Source organism: Echinops telfairi, unplaced genomic scaffold (genome assembly GCF_000313985.2).
Source record: "Echinops telfairi isolate 266 unplaced genomic scaffold, ASM31398v2 ScPeMD7_7467;HRSCAF=8505_1, whole genome shotgun sequence".
Classification (NCBI taxonomy): domain Eukaryota; kingdom Metazoa; phylum Chordata; class Mammalia; order Afrosoricida; family Tenrecidae; genus Echinops; species Echinops telfairi.
This window is the reverse complement of record NW_022111368.1, coordinates 18,364,859-18,385,102: the sequence shown is the minus strand read 5'-3', so window position 1 is coordinate 18,385,102 and position 20,244 is coordinate 18,364,859. Positions and strand designations below refer to the sequence as shown.

At 43.8% G+C, this 20,244-nt stretch overlaps 1 protein-coding gene and 1 pseudogene across 2 annotated transcripts in view; one reads left to right on the top strand and one right to left on the bottom strand.

Moving 5' to 3' along the window:
* The window catches only part of NCK2 (NCK adaptor protein 2), a 138,111-nt gene that overhangs the window by 16,472 nt on the left and 101,395 nt on the right, over window positions 1–20,244 (top strand). The window lies entirely within an intron of this gene.
* Window positions 14,478–14,993, bottom strand: LOC123520945 (annotated as a pseudogene).

Sequence of the window (20,244 nt, the reverse complement as noted above, 5' to 3'; positions counted from 1 at the left end):
TACAAATGTGCTTTACACAATTGATGTATGTATGGATTGTGATAAGAGTTGTATGAGCCCCTAATAAAATGATTTAAAAAAAAGTTAGGAAACCCAGATACTGTGGTGTTGTCCTTGTGAAGGACTCTTGTGCCCTGGAAACCCCTACACCGTTCTGTGGGAACCCAAAATACTCTGCTGTAGTATTGCTTAAAAGTAAATTAAAAGGAGAGGAAAGTTCTTTGAATATCCCTTTTAGAGGATGAGTTAACACAAATAAAATCTGTGCTTAAGTTTTTTTTTTAAGTTTGTATTCTTATAATCATGTTGAAGCTAAATTAGTGTTTCTAATTAGCGGGGAGAGAGATTCTGAAACTACTCTTCATCTTCTCTTGCCAAGTTTATACATAGCAGATACAAATAGACCCATACACGAGGGGTTTCAGAGAATTCTTGGAAAAAATGGAATTAGAATGAAATTTGTCCACAAACTTTTTGAAACTTGTATGTGTACATATATAGTTTTATATATGTGTATATATATCATATTGGTATTTAAAAATCAGCAGTTCAAAGCCAGCAGCCCCGAAGAGGGAGAAAGATGAGGTCTTTTTTTTGTTTTTTTCCCATCAAGACTTACAGTCTCTGAAACCTCTGGGGGCACTTCTACCCTGTCCTGTAGGGTCACCATGAGTCAGAATCAACTTGATAGCAGTGGGGCTTTCTGAAGAATCTCCTCTTGACCAACGCAGGATTTAGTAAACTTCTCCAAAGGGTTTTCATTTGCCATTCTTTCTTTATTCTTAACTTTAATTAATTATTGACCCCGTGTATTTCAATATTTGGTGATTTTTACAAGCAAGCATCATGTCTATCAATTCTATTGTTGCTTTTGACAGATGCAGGCTCTAGTCATGGAAGGGGACTCTTGTTTGCTGTGTGGAGTGCTTACAAATACATTCTAATTATATTCCTCTTTTTCAGAAAATGTAAATGGATGGGACTTATTTAAAATATTATGACTACAGCCATTCTGTGTCATGCACAGTCTACGCTTTCCCTCCCCGAACCTCCAGCAGTTCCTCTGGGGCAAGAGTACTCCGTACTCAGACTGCTTCCACGTTGGAGAGGGCGCTGCCTTGGTGCCCGTGGCTCTCTTGCCTCCCCTTGATAACTGACACTGGCATCCCTTTGCAAGGTGAAGGCCAGGCCAAGGCTACAGTCACAGTTGCACTGGAACCCCGCTGCTTAATCATGTTGCCCCCTCCTCCCATGAGAAGAATCATTTGCTTGTTTCTTTTGATCCCAAGAAAAGTTTTTGTTTGGTTTTGAAGACATGTGCTTTCTTGGATCTTTCTGCTCAACGATTCTCTTGTTAGATACCACTTGTGGGCAAGAAACCTGTCTGAGTAGCACACGCTGCAGCATTTCTTAGGCATCCTGATCTGCTCCAGAGAACCTGTTCCCCTGGTTCTCGCTCTCCAATCAAGCCAGAGTGCTGCGCCCACCCACACCCCCTGGTTTCTGGTTCACTTGTTTGGGGGCCAGAATTTGCACTTGCTGGTTAAGGGGCACACACTGAAAACCACTGCTCTTGCCATCAGCTAGTGAAGAATAGATGTGATTCCATAAGTTAGTTAACTACGTTTACAGAAGCAGGTGTTGCGTTTTCCCTTTGTTAGCTACTCACCAGGCGGGGGGACGGAGGGGGCATCTGAATCTGAGCTGAATGGTGTGCTCTCTTAAGTGTAAGTGCAAAGGAGCAGAACTGTCACATCTTCCACATATCTTGGTTTTTCTTTTTAATGCTGTATCTGCAACGTTATCTTCTATTTCCAGAAAGGGGAGAATTAAAAGTTGATTTGTGAGCTAAAAATACAGTAAGACACTTCTTCTTTATCACAGCCCATAAATAGACCAGAACATTGAGGCATCAGAGCAAACCATTAAGAAATAGTATTCCTGTCATTAGAATTTGCCTGATCGGATTAAAATTATAGACTATCTCCTTTCTTTACTTCCTGCAGCTTGCATAATTGCTTGCAGTCTATTTTTAGTAGATGTTGCACTGTTGACTCAAAGCAGTAACCGTTGTCGGGCTCTGCGCTGCTCTGTACTGTATGCTGAACAGGTGGCCCCGCTGGGCTGTCGGGGGAATGCCACCAGCAGGGCTCTGGGTGAGGCAGGGCGCCGGGTGGTAAGTGGATCCCCTAGCAGCCTGGGAGCACCGCCAGCTTCCTCAGGCCCCTTCTTGCTCCTCCTGCCATCCCAAGAGCAGTCATGGATAGAGCCCATGTTTTCAGGGCAGAGTTGGCATCTGTAGACATGCACCGGGCAGTGTCGTATCAAGTCCAGCTGATACCCTATTGTCCTCAGTGTGTCTTTACTCCGGGTGAAAGGGAGGGTGCTTTGAATTCCACATTTTGTGTTCACATTTCTTATAGCACACTTAGGGGAGAAGTATAAATATGTGGAGTTGGTCTTTAGCAGAGCTTCATGGAGGGCCTGGGGCCTCTAGTTGGAACACATGCTTTATATAAAGCTCAATTGCTCTCAGTGGCAGTTTGGGAAGTCACATCCACCTGGAGGTGATCCTGGAGAAAGCATGACCATTCAGAGTTGTGCCAGAGGTCACCTTTGTCAACTGATACCTGTAAGCTGAATGTGGGTGCAGCATTTGGTGCTGTTGCTTTCAAGCCTGAGCAGGGTCTAGTCAGCCAATCCTTGGCCCACTCTGCCCGCTGGGTCCAGTCCCTGGCCAAAGAATTGGCATGAACTTAACCCAAACTGCCCCTCTCAGTCTATATCAGGACCCACCCAAATACAAACCATCAGAAACAGACAAGAATCGGATAATACCACTTTGGTGATGTCAGCCCAGGTTCTGGACTTTCTGGGGCCCTGGAGATCTGTACCTGTGAGGAATAGAAGAACTGAGAGCGCTGGCCTTGTGTTCTCCGCACTGAGACCAAGCAAAACCTCCCTGCCCGGGCCTCCGCCACTCTGGACTTTAATAATCTCCTTTGTTAAAAGGAAAGTGTTAAATCGAGAGATATTTGCTTCTTTATCAAATCCTGGTGGGTAAGTGTTGGACTGCTAACCTCAAGGTCAGTTCAAACCTACCAGCCGCTCCTCTGGAGAAAAATGAAGCTGGTTGATCCAATAATGACTTATAGTCTCAGAAACTCGATATAGGGCCCTTATGAGTTGTAAAGAACTCAGTGGTAATGGGTTTGGTTTTTGATTCCAGGATTTAAATTTTGTAATTTATGATAGCTTCATTAGGGTTGCTGTTACTCCTCTCCCAAGGAATTGCCTCCCTTCCCAGACCACACAAAATCCTTGTTGCTTTCAGGTGCCCTCGATTTGATTCCGATTCATTCCGACCCTGTACACAACAGAGCAAAACACTGCCATGTGTCAATCCATCTGCCTCATTGTTGCTGCCTTCTATTTTACCAAGGAGCCTTGGTGGCATAGTGGTTATACATTGGGCCGATAACCTCAAGATCAGCAGTTCAAAACCACCAGCGTCTCCTCGGGAGAAAGCCAAGTTAGCACTGGTATATGATTAGCAGGTTTCCGTGCCCAGGCTGTGTTCAGAGAAGACCAGCTTTGTATTTCGAGCCCTCTGCTCTTTTCTGTCCTCACTCCTTTAGATCACCATGCTGTGAAGGGGTTTTGTTTTTCTTCCTTCCCCCTTTATTTGTTTTTAAAATGTCAACAACATATATACATGCATATACTTGTTTTTTTAATTCCATTTTAAAGAAGAGCATACTCTACAGACTTTCTCCATCAGTGTACATTGGTGTAGTTTGGTGTAGTTTGAATAAGCTGGAGTTGCCTATGGCAGGGCTCTCAAACTACGGCCCCGCGGGCCACATCCGGCCCACTGAGGACATTTATCCGGCCCGCTGGGTGTTTTTGCCCCATTTTGTTTTTTACTTCAAAATAAGATGTGCAGTGTTCATAGGGATTTGTTCATAGTTTTTTTTTTAAACTATAGGCCCGCCCTCCAACGGGTCTGAGGGACAGTGAACTGGCCCCCTATTTAAAAAGTTTGAGGACCCCTGGCCTATGGTATTGTAGTTAATCTTGAAATGGGTTGTAGTCAGTGTGCCTATTTATTCTGTGGTTGGAGCGAATAATGGTAGCAACTACCACTACATATTTTCATCATGTTCCAAAATAGTTAGAAATCCAAGGATACTTCAAAATTTGTGAAAAGATAACAGAATTTTGTCTGCAAACTTTTTGCTCCCTGGTACAGGACTATTTTTTATCCTTATGAAAAATTCAAAAACAAACAAACAAAAAGCCCAAACTTGATCTGATTTGTATGCACTCCAGATTAGTGGTTTGGACCATGGGTGATTTAACCCCCAGGGGGTGCATGGCAGTGTCCTGCCACTTCCTACAATGCTTGGTGAAACCCCAAGAGGAAGACTCATCTGACCCCTCATGTCCCTTGTTCACTTAGAGGAGAGCTTTTATGTGAGAGCTGGCGCTTTCTCCCATTAGCCTCCTTTTGTTCATCCTCCTGCCTGCTTGCCTGCCTCTCCCCCTCTTTCTTCCCCTCTCCCCCCTTCATTTTCACTAGGCAATTTGCATCAAGAACTTTACGAAAATATAAATCATTTAAAATGGAAAAACATCCCAGTACATCAGATTTACAACAGTTACATAAAGAGAAAAATAACTCTGCGCTTGAAACGGCTGTTGGAGTTTAGTCTGTTATAAATCATATGTGCAGCTACGATTTTATTGGATGGTAAATTCTTCTTGATTGCGAGTCTCCGTGAAACAGGATTTCTTGTTAAGCACATAGAGAACGCATCACACGGTTTAAGGTGACTGAAGTTGAAATGTGGAAGAATTGGCGGCATTACAGATTCATGGTTGGTTTGGAAATACGAGCCCTTTAGGAGAGAGAAGCACCTGGGAGTTGAGGTCACAGGTGGGAAGATGACTACTGGCTTTGCTGCTCTTCCAAAAACTCACTGCCAACCAGGTGCTTCAGACACAGTGCGACGATGCTGTAGGATGGGGTGGAGATGCCGCTGCGGGTTTCTGAGACTAAAAGCTGCATCTTTCTCCCGAGGAGTGGGCGGTGGTTTGGACCTGCTGTTCCTACCACTGTGCCATCAGGGTGTAGCCATTTTGTTCTGGGTGACAGCAGTCTGCTAAGCGGCGATCTCTTTGTGTTGCCTCCTTTCTGAAACTTATGCAATCGGCCATTTTCAACTAAAGAGTGAGCCCTTCAAGTTCGTCTCCGTCTCCGTCTTGAGGGTTGTAGGTATAGTGTGGTAAGGAGGAACGGTGGACATACCCCTTTTTATACAGAGGTGGCCTGGTAGGGTCTCGACATTGTACTTAGCTGCACTTGATCAACTTGCACAGGAAGGTCCGAGAACAGGAATACAGACACATAAAAAGTAGGTTTTCAAGGTGGACCGTGTCCAGTCTAATTACCCATTGGACTGATAACCTCAAGATCAGCAGTTCAAAACCATCAGCTGCTCCTAGGGAGAAAGCCAAGTTCACATTGGTTTATGATTAGCAGGTTCCAGTGGGGTTCTCCCCCCCCCCCCCCCCCCCGCCCAATGGGCAACATTTATTAGTCTTTCTCTTTTGCAGAATCCAAGATCTTGGGAAGCACCTACTTTTATGCTACTCTTTTTCGGTCAGGGCATGGCTCTAGCCTTGGCTGTCTTATGTCTGCGCAGAAATCCAATTAAAAAAAGCTAAAACCAAAGTTGTGCTGTTTCTGGCCTGTGAGTACCAGCCGCACAGGCTTTTTTGGGGGCACACGGAGACTGTCGGTAGTGCAGCTCCATATCGTGCAATCCAAGGCCAAAACTGTTCCCCGTCTTTCTAAGAAAAACCAGTAGCAAGCTGCTGATTTGTGTTGGCAGAAAAAAGGGAAGTTCTTAAAATACTGTTTGAAGATACAAGTAAAAAAATATTGCCATGGGGGTTTCAGCTCATGCATGAGTTTATTTCAGACAAAATGTGTTTGAACATGTCTCTGTGACCAGCGAGTGACTGTAGCCAAGTTCTCGCAGTAATGTCGTAGTTACATTAGGGTGCATTCTTAAAAAAGGGAATGCTTTCGTGCCGGGGGTGGGGGTGGGGCATTTAATTCCAAAATTTTAACTAAACTCAAGTTCTTCCCGAACTGTTGAAGCTTTGCTATACACTTAACAAGATTGCTGTCTCCCATAAAACAATGGTTTTTAAATGGGTCAGATGTTTTCCCAAGAAGTTGGGAAGACCTCAAAGATGAGCCAGGAGAGGCAAGACTCACCTTGGACCAATGGAGAAATGGTGGCCCAAGTCACCCAAACTGGTAGAATTATTGTTACTGAAGGTGGCATGTTTTGGTATTTTCAGTTTTAAACAAACATCTTGGTCTCAGCTATCTGAAACAGCTGATCTTTAAAGCAAGATCAAAGTTACTGGAGGTGATCTTATGGAGTGAGTCATAGCGGGGTAAGTACTGGATTGGCCAATATGATCTATGAACAAGGTCGAAACAAAACAGTGACTGAAGAGGGAATCTGCCAGGCTAGTTGAATTCAAGGAGACCACTCCGAAGGTTATGACTGTTGCTTTTGCGCACTCAGAGCTGTGATCTTGATACATTTCCTGGATTGACACAGGATGACCATTGGACATATTATGGAGAAGGTTTCAGAATACATAACGCTTCATTGGTGAGAGATAGGCCAGGAAATTTGTGCCAAGGAAAATGTTTTCCAGCATTCTTTGAACGTAGCAGGCGCCGTCCTGAGAGAGTGAGTATCTTTGGGAAATAATATCCCCCTTAACCCTCCAGCCTTGCTTTTGCTCCTTCGGACTTTGTTCTTGTTGTGCTCCAAACTCAGAGAACATGGAGAAGGAATACAACATGAGTTGCTCAAGGATGTCCATTGTTGCCCTTTCAACAATGTTACAACAGAGGGCGTTAAATTCTTCAGGAAAGGTTTAGAGGTGGGAGCCCGGCCTTCAGTAGTAGTGGGCAGACTTAGATGGAGGATATGTTGAGAAGCAACCAGGTGGTGATGACCCGAAGGAGTTTTAGGGGTGGTGATGAGTGTGGTGTGCCTCTCTACATCTTGTTTGGTTTCTGATATAATGCCCCATGGGAGAGGACTGGAACAACAGTGAAATAATCCATACTTGGATTTTGCAGCAACTTCTAACCAAGACTCCTAACTATAAGACTTTACCTGAGTTTTGCTGAGTGAGCAAATGCAGAGAGTCTTTCTGTGGCCATAGTCAGTTCAAACAAAGTGCCTTACATCGCTGAATGCTGTCAGCTGTTGCCTTGCTGGAGGAACAAGATGTTTCTAGAAAAGAAGACCAGTTAATAAACTTGGCAATGAAAAACCCTTTTAGCCATTTGGTGTGCACTCTACTTATTATTAATTTATGCAGATATTTGAGCTATTTATTCACCCCAATTAAGGTCCGGCTATAGGATGACTAGCTGAACTAATCTGATTTGGTTCATGTGCCAGGATAACAATTATAGCTGCATTTTCATTAATTTATCATTTCGATCCACCTATGTCATCAGCAATATTAAATCATTCCCTACCTCCAGAAGATGTATTTTGAACCTATGTATCTTCAGGATTCAGTGTTCTGTGTAAGGACGGGGTAGGAGTTAATGTTAGCTTGCTGTAAGACTTGTTTTCTTCTACTTAGTGTTCTTTTGCTGTGAAAAATTTATTTGAAATAGTAATACCATGATCTCATCAAGGCCTTTCTTTAAAGGAGTCTCTGGGTGGATTTGAACCGCCAGTTTTCCCGTTAGTTAATGAACACTTAGTGGTTCACACCATCCAGAGACTACTCATTTCCTTGGAGTTGTGTAATTTTGTACTTTATCTCCAGTGTCTTGAGTGCCAGCTTCACCACCGCTTCACCAGTGTAATGTTTTATCCTACTTAGAATACTTTGCTAACTTTTCCATCAATGCTTTCATTTTGAAATGGACTGAAGAACAGAGAATTCTTGTATACCCTTTCTCTGCCGGTAGGTGCCACTGAGTTGCAGGCTTACAGGGATCCTATGTCCTGCAAAATACTGGCTGTTCCTGCCCCATCCTCACACCTGTGACGTTTGAGCCCATTGCAGGCAGCCACTGTCAGTCCATCTCATTGAGCTCCTCCTTTTCGCTGATCTCATGCTTTCCCAAGCATCCTGCCTTCTCTAGGGACAGGCCGTTCCCCGTATGTGAGGCAGTGATTTCTTTATTTACTTCATGGAGCATACTGACTATACTTTTTCTTTCTTTTCTTTTTTTGAAATACTTTTATTGGGGGCTCTTACATTTCTTATCACAATGTGTACATTCATCCAGTGTGTCAAGCACATATGCCACCATCATAATTTTCAAAGCATTCCCTTCCCACTTGAGCCCCAGATATCAGCTCCCCATTTCTTCCCCCTCTCTTCCCCACCCACTTTTCCCTCACAAACCCTTGCTCTTCCGATCTTTATTTTTTCCATATCTTACATCGTCCTCTGTTGCCCCTCACCCACTTTTCCTTATTCATCCCCCTGGGAGGGGGTTCTAGATTGATCTTTGTGATCAATCCCTCCCCCTTTCCCCCTACCATCCCCTAATTCTCCTGGTATCTCTACTCATTGTTGGCCCTGAGGGGTTTATCTATCCTGGATTCCCTGTGTTGTGGGCTCATCTGTAGCAGTGTGCATGCTCTGGTCTAATCGGATTTGTAAGGTAGGATTGAGGTCATGTTAGTGGGGTAAAGGAAGCACCAAAGAACTAGAGGAAAGTTGTGTGTTTCATTGGTGCTATATTGCACCCTGACTGTATCATCTCTTCCCTGTGACCCCTCCGAGGGGATGTCCAATTGTCTACAGATGGGCATTGGGTCTCCACTCCATGCCCCTCCCTATTCACCTTAGGTGTTTTTTTTTTCTTCTTCTGGGTCTTAGATGCCTGATGCATACTTTTTCCAAGACACGTGTGTTCATTCTAATGGCATTTCATGATGTGTAGTCGGTATTTTCACCAACACCGAAATTGAAATGCATCGGTTCTTTCTGGATCATTTGAATCATTAATGTCCAGCTTTCACCTGGATGGATATGAGGTGATTGAAAATACCTTGGTTTAGGCAGGCATGCATTAGTCCTCAAAATGACATCTTTGCTTTTAAAAAACATCTTAAAGAAAGAGGTCTTTTACTGAAATGTGCCCCACGCAGTCATGCATCATTTGATTTCGTGACTGCTGCCTCCATGGTTGTAGATTGTGGATCCAAGGAAGTTTTTGACTCTTATTAATGTCTCTGGTTTTCATAATAGAGTGTGAGGATTTGTTTTCTTTATATACAGATGCAGTCCATACTGAAGGCTGCCTTGTGTGAGCTTCATCGGGAAGTGCTTCAAGGCCTCGTAGTTTTCAGCAAGCAAGGTTGTGTCTTCTGCACACTGCAGGCTGCTCATGAACATTCTTCCAACCCATACCACCTCCGCCTTCATATTGTCAGCTTCTCGGATTATTTGCTTAGCATATTTATTCTTCCTTCAGAGGCCTCAAATGTTAACATCTTATAAACCTACCATACAATTTTCAAAATCACAGGATTCACAAAATCACAGGATTCAGTGTGTTATTAGTATCACACTATCTAATCTCTGACACTCGTACAGTTGGAAGGTGCTGTTTTTGAAATCTCAGTGTACATGTATGTAATTATGAGTGAAGTCTAGCACTCTTGCATGTGTGCATCTTATTGCCAGAGACTTTCCTTTCCTAGTTTCCATTTGTTGGCTAGTTTTTCCCAGTCAACTTCTAGGATCTCTTGCTGTTTCGGGGAGATCTTTGCTTGGTTTGTTCCATGAATTTCCCTAGCTTTTTGCTTGTCTTTAACATTTTGCCCCAGAAAATTTTTTTTTTGAATTTATGAGTTGAATTCATCCATCTTATAAAATTTTGAGTTAAAGAGCTTAAACAAAGAAAATTTCTCCTGATAAAAAAGATACTGTTTCTTGTCTTGGTTTTCTGAGCTGGGCCTCCCCTCCTGCATTTTGCCTGACTCCATGCTTGGCTGCAGGAGCAGGTTAAGGATGCTGATGAGAAATTCGATTGGTCATGGTTAATGATGGAACTTTTTTTTAAAAACATGGGGTTTAAGAGCCACACATTTTGGAAAGAATACCTTGAGGAATTTTCTTTGGTATCTTAGCTTATGTTCATAAGGAACACTGCACCTCTTTAAAAAGTACTGCCTCTGCCTCTCATAGAGCTTTAATCTCTATTTTCATCAGTATTTGACAGAGATCTATAGTGTCCTCCGTATGCCAAGGGCGGGCAATGTCAGGCCTGCATGCTGTATAAGGCTATCAAGATCATCAATACCAGCTAACATCACATGCCTCACTATAGAGGCTGTTCTAGCCATCACATCAACCCAACTTAGCACCACTAAGTGAATGCTGACTCATAACACCCTCCCTCTCACCCCCATGGGTTTTCCGAGACTATAACTGTTAACAGGTGTAGAAAACCCAGTCTTTGTCCCTTGGAGCTCCTGGTAGTTTTGAATTGCTGACCATGTGGATCACTGCCCAACGCATAACCATTACACCACCAGGGCAGCCATCACTTTAGGGATGAGTTAATTAAATGTTTGGCCATTATGTCCCATAAATGATTTTTTTTATAACTATCCAAGTGTCCTTTGGCAGAAAGAAGGTTCCTCATCCCTGCCCTGCTTGACTACAAGGCCAGAAGTTCAATACCACCAGCGGCTTTGCGGGAAAAGGAGGTGGCTTTTCTAGTCCCATAAAAGGTTCGTCTCAGAAACTCCTGAGTAGTTCTCCATCCCATAGGGTCGTTGTGCATCGGCGTCAACCGCATGTCACTGAGTGTGGTTCGTTTGGCTCATCTGTACCCTAGGCAAACGCTCGGTTGGAAGAAGGGGTTCCTGGGGTTGTTGAGCTGTCTACACTGTGAAGGCTAGCTCAGGGATCAAGAAGGGAAGGTCAAGGCCAATGGCTCTGAAGTCAGCCCACGTGAGCCTGTGTGGGTTACCTAACTGCTGAGGTAGAGTGAAGGTAGTGAAGCCTTGTCCTGATGTTGGAGGACTGAATGGGATCATGCTTGAAAAGCACGTGACATGATCTGGGGCCCAGGAAATGGTTATTGCCATCATCTGTCTCTGTGTCCTTCTCTTCTCAGTACATGGAATTGTGTAATTTAGGGTTAAATTACACGTGTGAGTAACACACAGTGGGCTAAAACTCAGGGTGACATGAAGTTGACCTCAGAATCAAACATCTGAAGGTGGGGTGGGTGGGGAGGATGCTTGTTGTGGTCAGTTTGAGAGAATTGGGCAGAGAGTCAGTTGTGTTTGGTGTCTGATGTGATTAACGGGCAGGCAAGATTGAGAGACTTCCAGTCACACTTTTTACATTCGCCTCTCTCCTTGTCTTTAAAAAGAAAAAAAAATGTATATAAAACAGAATAATCTCAAAAGTAGAACTGATGGAACCAGTATTATTAACAAGGAGCTGACGTGCAAGCTGGGGGAAAGGTGAGTAGAAGAACACCTTGCCGGCTTCCGCTCAAGGCGTGAGGTTCAGATGAGTGATATGAACTTACTGCGATGAGCGGTAGATGCACTGTTGCTATTATTTGAGTGACCTTAATGGAGAAGAGCAAGGTCAGAAGATTGGAAACACGTCGGCAGTTATTGTTCTAATTTTCTAAATGGAGAAAAAGGCAGAATCAGGCAAGAGACTATTACACTGATTAGTAAATACAGGTGAAAGCTGGAGCGCCTTAAGCCTGTCAGCATTTCTTCATCTTGGTTTGGTATGGCTCAGTTTCACTAGGGGATCTGGATAAGATTAGACTCTGTCATGTTTGTGCCCTTGAAATCCCTAGTGTTAAAATATTTATTTTGGACCCTGCTTATTCTCTAGAAGACTTCTGGGCTACTGTCTACTTTGGGATGAGTCTGTGATCACCTGCCCTCTCAGCACTAGCTCTATAGAACCTTTTCACCCCATAATCCTGACTGATAGCCACTGACCAGCTTACCTCTTCTCACCCCTTGTCATCTTGGGCACTTAGTACACGATTGAGGGGACATTATTTTCTTAAACTCTGCGTTTGACTACAGACAAAGCAATGGACAACATTGACTGAAAGAAAATGAATGGAGAAGCGGATGGAGCATTGGCAAGGCCTTTGTCACGTGCTGACTAGCTGAGTAGAAAAAGAGAGAAGGGGAATTTGGGGTATCAAGGAAAACTAGAGTGTGCCAAAGTCAGTGAGCATAGGTGTTCTTGATGTCCACCTTCATTTGTCGTCTTCTCGTCCAATCTGTCTGTCCACCCTGTGGTATCAGTCATAGGATTGTTTCTGGTCTTTCTGGCAGGCCAGAAACAATTATTCAAAGGTTGGGTGTTTAGGTGCCATCAAGGCAGTTCCAACGGAACGAAACACTGTCCAGTCCTGCGCCATCCTCACACCTTATGTTTGAACGCGTTGTTGCAGCCACTGTGTCAGCCCATCTTGCCCAGAGTGTGCCTCTTTTGCGCTGCCCCACTTCCCCAAGCGTGGTGTCCTTCTCCAGGAACTGGTCTCTCGGGACCACATGTCCAAAGTACATGCAGAATACCCTTGTTCTGTACAGATTTTGCATGAGCAAAATACAGTATTCTGTAATTCCCTTCCTTGTAATATTATCCATGTATATTTTAATGAACCACACGGTCAAATGCCTTTGCATGGTCAGTCAAATAAAACAACGAATCAGTCATCTTTCTGGCATGCTCTACTTTCAGCCAACATTCATCAGATATCACCAATGCCACCCTTTGTTTCGTGTCCTCTTTGGAGCCTGGCTTGAATATCTCAGCTCCCTGTTGTGCTACTGGAACCACTGTTGAGTGATCTTACGCAAAATTTTACTTTTATGGGGTATTGATATTGATAGTTTCTGGATTCTGTTCAGTCACTTTTCTTTGCCTGGTTACAAACATGAATCTCTTACAATCAGTTGGCCAGGTAGCTGCCTTCCAATTTTTTGTTTTGTTTTGTTTTGTTTTGTTACAGATGAGTGAGGACTTCCAGTTCTTCATCAGCTGCTGAAAACACTTCACTTGTGAGTTAACCTGTAGGTCACTAGACCTTGCCAGATCCACTGACACAGGGCCTGTTGGGACCCTTGCCCAGGGACATTTTCATTGAAGAGAAGACTCATGTTCTACATCTTGATCTAAATCCATTGTCGTGGAGTCAATTCTGACTCATAGCAACCCTCTAGGACAGAACAGCGCTTCCCCCTTTGGGTTCTGAGACTGACTCATCACGAAAAAACCAAAAACATTTCACGTGGTAGTCCGTCATTTTCTGGAGCCTTGTGTCTCACAAGTGCCTTCAGTGCAGCTCTTACTTCTTCTTTAAAGTGAAGTCAATTCCTTATCGTATGCTATCTTTAGAAATGGTTGACTCTTTAACAGTACAGTACAGTGACTGAGTAGTCTTTCCATCTTCTTTTGATGCTTCCTGTAGCTTTCAATATTTTGCTTAAAGAACCCTTCAACCTTGCAGCTCCTCGCTTGATGTATTTTGTGTACTTATATATTGAGTGTACTGTTCCATTTTGGCTTTCTAACTCCCAGCCTTTGTACATATCCGTATAATACCTTGTCTTCTTGAGCTGCCCTTTGAAATTATCTGTGTAGTTCTTTTTTTTTCTTTACTCGTTTCTTACATTTGCTTTAGCTACTCACCTTTCAAGGTCAAGTTTCAGAGTCTCTTCTGTCATCCATTGTGATCTTGTCTCCACCCAACCTTTTGTCTTTTTAGTGACTTTTTGCGTTCTCATGTATGAAGTTTTGGATGTCATCCACAACTAGTCATGCCTTCTGCAATAATTAATGTTCAATGAATCAAATCTACTCTTGTATCGTTGTCTTTTTATGCTGTTGAAACAGGGTATTTGCAATGAAGACGTTCTTGGCCTTATAAGATTTTCATGTAATCTCCAGCTTCATTTCTTTTCCCAAGGCCATGTTTTCCCAGAACTATTCTTTCCACTGTTTCTAATGTATGTGTTCTAATCATCAGTAATTGTCAATGCATCATGTTGCATGCTTGATCAATTTCAGATTGAAGAAATTGGTAGAATTCTTCATTTTCTTCATCACTAGGTTTAGTGGTTGGCGTGTACATTTGAGTGATAGTTGTACTTTCTCTGTAGATGTATAGATATTATCACAGGATAATGTGCTTAAATCTTGAGATCTTCTTTTTGATGATGATTGTGATGCCAATTCTCTAGAATTTTCCATTCTCAGCATAGTAAACCACATAATTATGTGATTAAAAAGGGCCAATACCAGTTCACTTCAGCATACTAATGCCTAAGATATCAATCTCTATGCATTGCATTTCTTTTCTTTTTATTTGTTTCATATTAGTTTATTCAGGGCTCCCATTTTCACTCCTCGATGGATTTTATGTATTTCTCATAGGCCTCTTCACGCATTAGTTCATCAAGTTCTGAAGGATTAAGTCATTGTCATCTTGATCAGCCAACCATCTTCATAACAGGATTTGTTCACAAGCCCTGGAGTCTCTGTAAGTGCGTCGTTAATTTCTGTGACTTCTCCTGATAAAGGAGAGTAGAGTTCACTAGCAACGTTCACACTTTGCAGAGTACCAAACTCAGCCCGTTTGTTCAGCTTTGTCCCAACTTCAGGAAGACTCCAGTAAACAAGATCTCCCAAAGCGTCCTGTGCAAACTGGCTGAGCCCTACTGCCCCAACACCATTTTCTGTCGTTACCCATTCGTGTTTGTCCATGAACTTGTGCACCTAGAGGAAAGCCCGGCCAGAGCGCAGCATCAACTTGTTGGCCAACCCAGGACACCAGCATCGCACCGGGCAGGGCGCACGGGCCGCTGAGAGCGCGCACGCAGGCTGCAGGCCGCAGCCTGCTCCACTTGCAGTGCCATGTTCCCTGGCTGGGTGAGGATGGTCGCAGTGCAGGACTTGGACCCTGGGGCGCGGGATGGGGTGAGGTCTCCACTTCATTTCTGATGACTTCCAACTTTACTAGATTCATACTTCATACATTCCAAGCTCTGCTTATTAACAGATGTTTCAACTGTTTCTTCTCATTGTGAGTCATACCCTATCACCATGTGACTGTCCTGAAAGCTTCCCTCCATCCTTGTCATTATGGTCAACTCGACTTTGAGGAGGCAGCTCTTTCTCTGTTGAATTTTGATTGCCTTCCAACCTGAGGAACTTAACTTCTGCCACGATTCCACTATTCAGGGTGGTTTTTTAGCTCAGTTCAGATAGGGGAACAAAGTGATCCTCTTTTAAGTACCTTTTCTGTACCTCTACTACTACCTGTCAGTTTGCCTTACTATGGTGGCTTTTTGTTCCTATGATGACATATATGACCTTTGCCTTTGTTATCTCAGATACCAGTAGGATCACCTGTGGTTGACATGTTCAGCAGTGTTTCTGGACTTAGGGCAGAGTCGGAAAAAGTCCTGGCATTCTACTTCCAATAATTAGCCAATAAGAACTTCATGGTTATCACAGAACATTGGTCAATTGACTTAGACATGAGGATGACCCAGGACCGGACCAAGGGGTGTTACATTGTGTGTGCGGTTGCCATGGATCTGAGATGACAAAAGAGCCGCTAACCACAGCTACAGCATCTACCTGTGAGTCTTACTGGGTACTTTGAATATTGTTTAATATATACAAATCTTCAAGAAATCACTTTTATCTTCCATTTTCTTGAGAAAACATGATTTTTAGATAGAGCAAATCCTCTTGCTAATAGCCATAGCCAGTAAGTTAGGGAGCTGACATTTGATTCCAAAGCCAACAGTCGTGTTAAATCAGGTGACAGGCTTGTGACTTTGTGGTGTAGCCACCTCCAAGAGCATCTTTCAGGCCTCCTTGAGAATGGTCTCTGTTGGATATTCTCTTTGGCCTTCATTTGTTCACCAGCTTGGCTGGGAACCTAGGAGCCCACCCGCCTGTCCTTCAGACTTGTAAGAATGAGCCGAGGGAGGAATAAAATTCATTCATGACTAAATCAGAGTCGGAAACATAGAGAAGCGAGAGATGCTTGGAAACAGACATGATGAAATGGAATGAGATTTCTGGCAAGCACATGTCCTCTCTCCCATCCGAAATCACTTCCCTAACTAGTATCAGAGAGGCTGGGCCCAGTATGTGTAGGTAAGGCTTTGAAGCTCCAAGCCTCACTTGAGCATCAGCCTTTCTGCGTTCCCTAATGGGTATTTGTGTCTGACTCTGTGTCAGATACAGAGACTTTGGGTGATAACCAGACATGCCCTGAACTCCCCTGTGTGTATCTTTACGACCCACTTAGCCATTTTGGCTGCTTTATGAATGCAAGGAATACATATACGAGGGCTTCAGAAAGTCCATGGAAAAATGGAATTAGAAGATAATGGAATTCCACTCGTCCTCCCAAACTTTTTGAGCCCCCTAGTGTGTCTGTGTTTTCTGCCTTTTAACACCCGATAGCAAAGAAAGAAAAAAACGCACTGCTATCAAGTTGAACAAACAAACGAAAAATCCAGCGTGAGACAGTCTTTACTGGACGATTCAGCCTCCTCTTTTTCCCCAGGAGTGACTGATGGATTTGAATGGTCGGCCTGGCAAATAGTTGGTGTCCCGTAACTACTTGTTGAATGCATTAGCTTAGGATCTATCTAGAAGAGAGAGAGCAGCATTAGGAGGATAGGATGTAGGAAACCGTGACTATTCAAATTAGCGCAGTTTGGCATGCAGAAGTGTTTTTCACGAGACATATTCTTAACTCAAGGTCAGCCTGGGAAAGTAAGACTAGACCTGCTTTCTGCTGAATCATAAATGGTTTTCTTTAAGACAACTATACTAAGCTAATCACTAATTTTGCTAGTTTCCTTAGGACCGTTTTAATTGCAGGCCAGATATTGGCAGATGTTTTGGCTAGCTCGCAACTTTTTTAAAACTTAGGGAAGCTTAATTATGTTTCTCTCAAAGGTGGATTTTCTCATAGCATGGCTGTGGTGTCTCCTATTTGACGTTAATTCCTTAAGAAGGGCAGCGTTTGGCCTTTGCTTTATTTATGGACCATGGGTTCACACAGCAGGGTGTTCACAACAGTCTCGGTGAGTTAGTGTGTGTCATTTCATTCTGCCAGCAAGGTGACTGCCATTGTCACCAAGAAAACTCGTCTCTGAGGTGGCAACCTTAAAATAAGGTAGGAGCGGAGCAAGGCTTTGCATCTAGTGCAGTGGTTCTCAACCTGTGGGTCGTGGCCGGTTTGGGGGTCGAGCAATCCTTTCACAGGGGCTGCCTGATTCATCACAGTAGCAAAATTACAGTTATGAAGTAGCAATGAAAATATATTTATGGTTGGGGGGGTCACCACAACATGAGGAACTGTATTAAAGGGTTGCGGCATTAGGAAGTTTGAGAACCACTTATCTAGTGTAAAGCAAAATCCTAGTGTCCTTTGCTTCACAAGGTGCCAGCTTGATCACCTGGGTTAGTCTTCTTCATGACAGTCTTTGTATTCGAATTATGAGGGTTTGGAGAATAAGGGTTACTGGGTTTCTCTACAGTAGTGGTTTTTAAGGTGGCATGGCTGGTTCTCATCTTCCTTGAAGTCTGCCCAGGTGGTGTATCTGGCCAACAAACCTCACCGCAGCTGTGACTGTCTGTCACGGGAGATCTGCATGTTGCTGTGTTGCGATCACACGCAACATGTGTCCATGGAGCTCCTGGACGAAGAAGAAAGACTTGTGCAAATCAGCTCGTGAAAACCCTGTGGCTCCCAGTAGTCTGATCCCCAGTAGATCTCCGATGGTCTGATCACCCGGTCGGGAAGTGGCTCAGGACTGGGCAGCACGTTGTTCCATTGCAGATGGGCTCATCATAAATCAGAGGCCACGTTGACTGAACAACTGTGGTTTCTCTTCATCACTGAGATTTACTCCGTTAATACTGCCTTTCCAGCCATAGTCCCGTATGTGATGTATATTAATTCTGGGTCTCTTGCATCTGTGACTGCAGCCCCGTTTGGGAAGGGCATTAGCTGCTCACAAACAGGAATGGATGAGATTGAGTTCTGAACTTCCTGCAGTGGGTGTGAATCGGACCACACTTTGTTTCATGGTTAAGCTAGTTACGATTCCTTAACAGCAGTTGTAAGAAATTATATGCTACACTGAGAAGAGAAGGGAATTTGTTTCTAGAGGGGCCTGGGCAAAAGCCTGACTGATGAAGATCGGGAGGAGGCCAATGACTACTGGAAACATCCTGCCACAGGCTCCAGGTGATATGAGCACAAATAAGATACAGTTCAGGGGTGGAGAATAGATGATTACATTTGGGTGAAATTTGATTTCATGTAACTCCCACCCAACGACCTTTCCTTGCATAAGCCTGGTAAAAAGGTCGGGGAAGAGCCTACCAGGCTTCGCCTGTGAGTAACTGTAAACAGGATCCCCTGCACTGCCATCCTCCTGAAGGTCAAAGGAGAAGCAGAGACTGTGAGCTCAGTACTGGCAAGAGCCAGGAGGGGAGTGGACCCCCTGGCCCCAGCTTACCCCTGCCTGACCTTCAGACTGCACTGAGCTGCACCCCCACCTCATGATAGAATTCACTGAACTTAACGTGAATTCTGTGGGATGCTGCAGCAATTTGAAGAACCCAGAGACTCAAGGGAGGGATGGACTTTTGGGACTCTTTCAATCTCCCATGTCCTTGGGACTAGTTAGGTATTAGTGCTTATAAAAGAAAACTATTACCACAGTAACCCCTTGAGGCACTTCTATAAACTATAAACCTCAGAGTGTCTAATTCAGTAGCTCTGGGTTAGGATCTTTTGGAAGAAAGGGCCCAAATCCCTCTCCATTTCTGGAATGCTTGGAACACTTGCGGTTTCAAGGATTGTGAGCTGAATTACCTTGAAGGTCCGTGATTCTCAGAATGGTGAATTTTGCTGAATGGGACATCTGAATAATGAATGGGTTGCAAGGCATGTTTAGGAAAGTGAAGGAATAATTTAAACTTACAAACTGAGTCTTCACTTCCATCCCCCCACCCCCACCCCCGCCCCCCCTCTACCCGCTCCAGCCTCTTAGTGAGGACTTGGCATTGAGGGCAGTTTTTGCAGGACAAGTTACAGGCACAGAGGCAGTTGTGAACCTCAGGATTTACTCATGGCAAGGCCCTACTGTATGGGGGTTGACGGAGGAAGCGTGAATGATGAAGGATTGTACAGCAGAGAATGCCTGAAATCTCTTCTTGACAGAATTGCCTGTGGGGACCTGCACAGCCGATGGTTTCATGATGTGAGTGAAAGGAATGGACCATAGCCTCGTGGACGCACACGCTGGGTGAGGATTAGCTGAGAGGGCCTGCTTGGGCAAGGAAGTTGGTTTTGACTCTCTGCCAGATGGCCACTGGAATGTCTTTTCTTTCTTTGTGCCCAGTTAAAAGGCTGGGCATGTGGATTTTCCTGCTCTTGTCCGGTTTCAGCTTTGTAAGTGCTTACACAGCTAATCTGGCATTCATGATTATTTCCACTTCGAGCTCAGCAGGAGGCTCTTTGGGGATAGTCAGACAGAAATGACTTAATTGGATTTCAGCCCAGACACAGTATTTGAATGGCTTTATGGATGGCATTAATAGGACAGCTTTCATAGGAAGTCATATTTATGGTTTTTTTTGAGGGGGGTGAATATAGACTGACTTTTTGATTGTGTTTCTTACTGGTTTGTTGTTAATTTATGGAACAAATGAGATGGTCCAGAACAATGGTGAAAAATGAATTTTAGGCAATAAAATGAAGAAGTACAGTTTGTCAGTGCAGCCACCATTTTTCACCCCCTGCGTGTAGTTGCATTATCATTTATACTAAGGCTTCCCTGTTACTGCATATAGTTGCATTATCATTTATACTAAGGCTTCCCTGTTACTATGCACTGTCTGGCTCAGAGTCACATTATGTAATACAATTGGGTTCTCTTGGAGTGAGCAATGGGACAAAAAGATTCTGGGTCAAATATGACGTTAAGTGTTGCAGGGTATTAAGCAATTAGAACAAAATCTTAGAGCTATTATTAAAGATGTGAGATTTTATTGAATGATATATGAGGGGTACTCCAAAAAAAACCCTCAGTATCCACCCCCTCCCACCCCAAGCAATGTCACCTT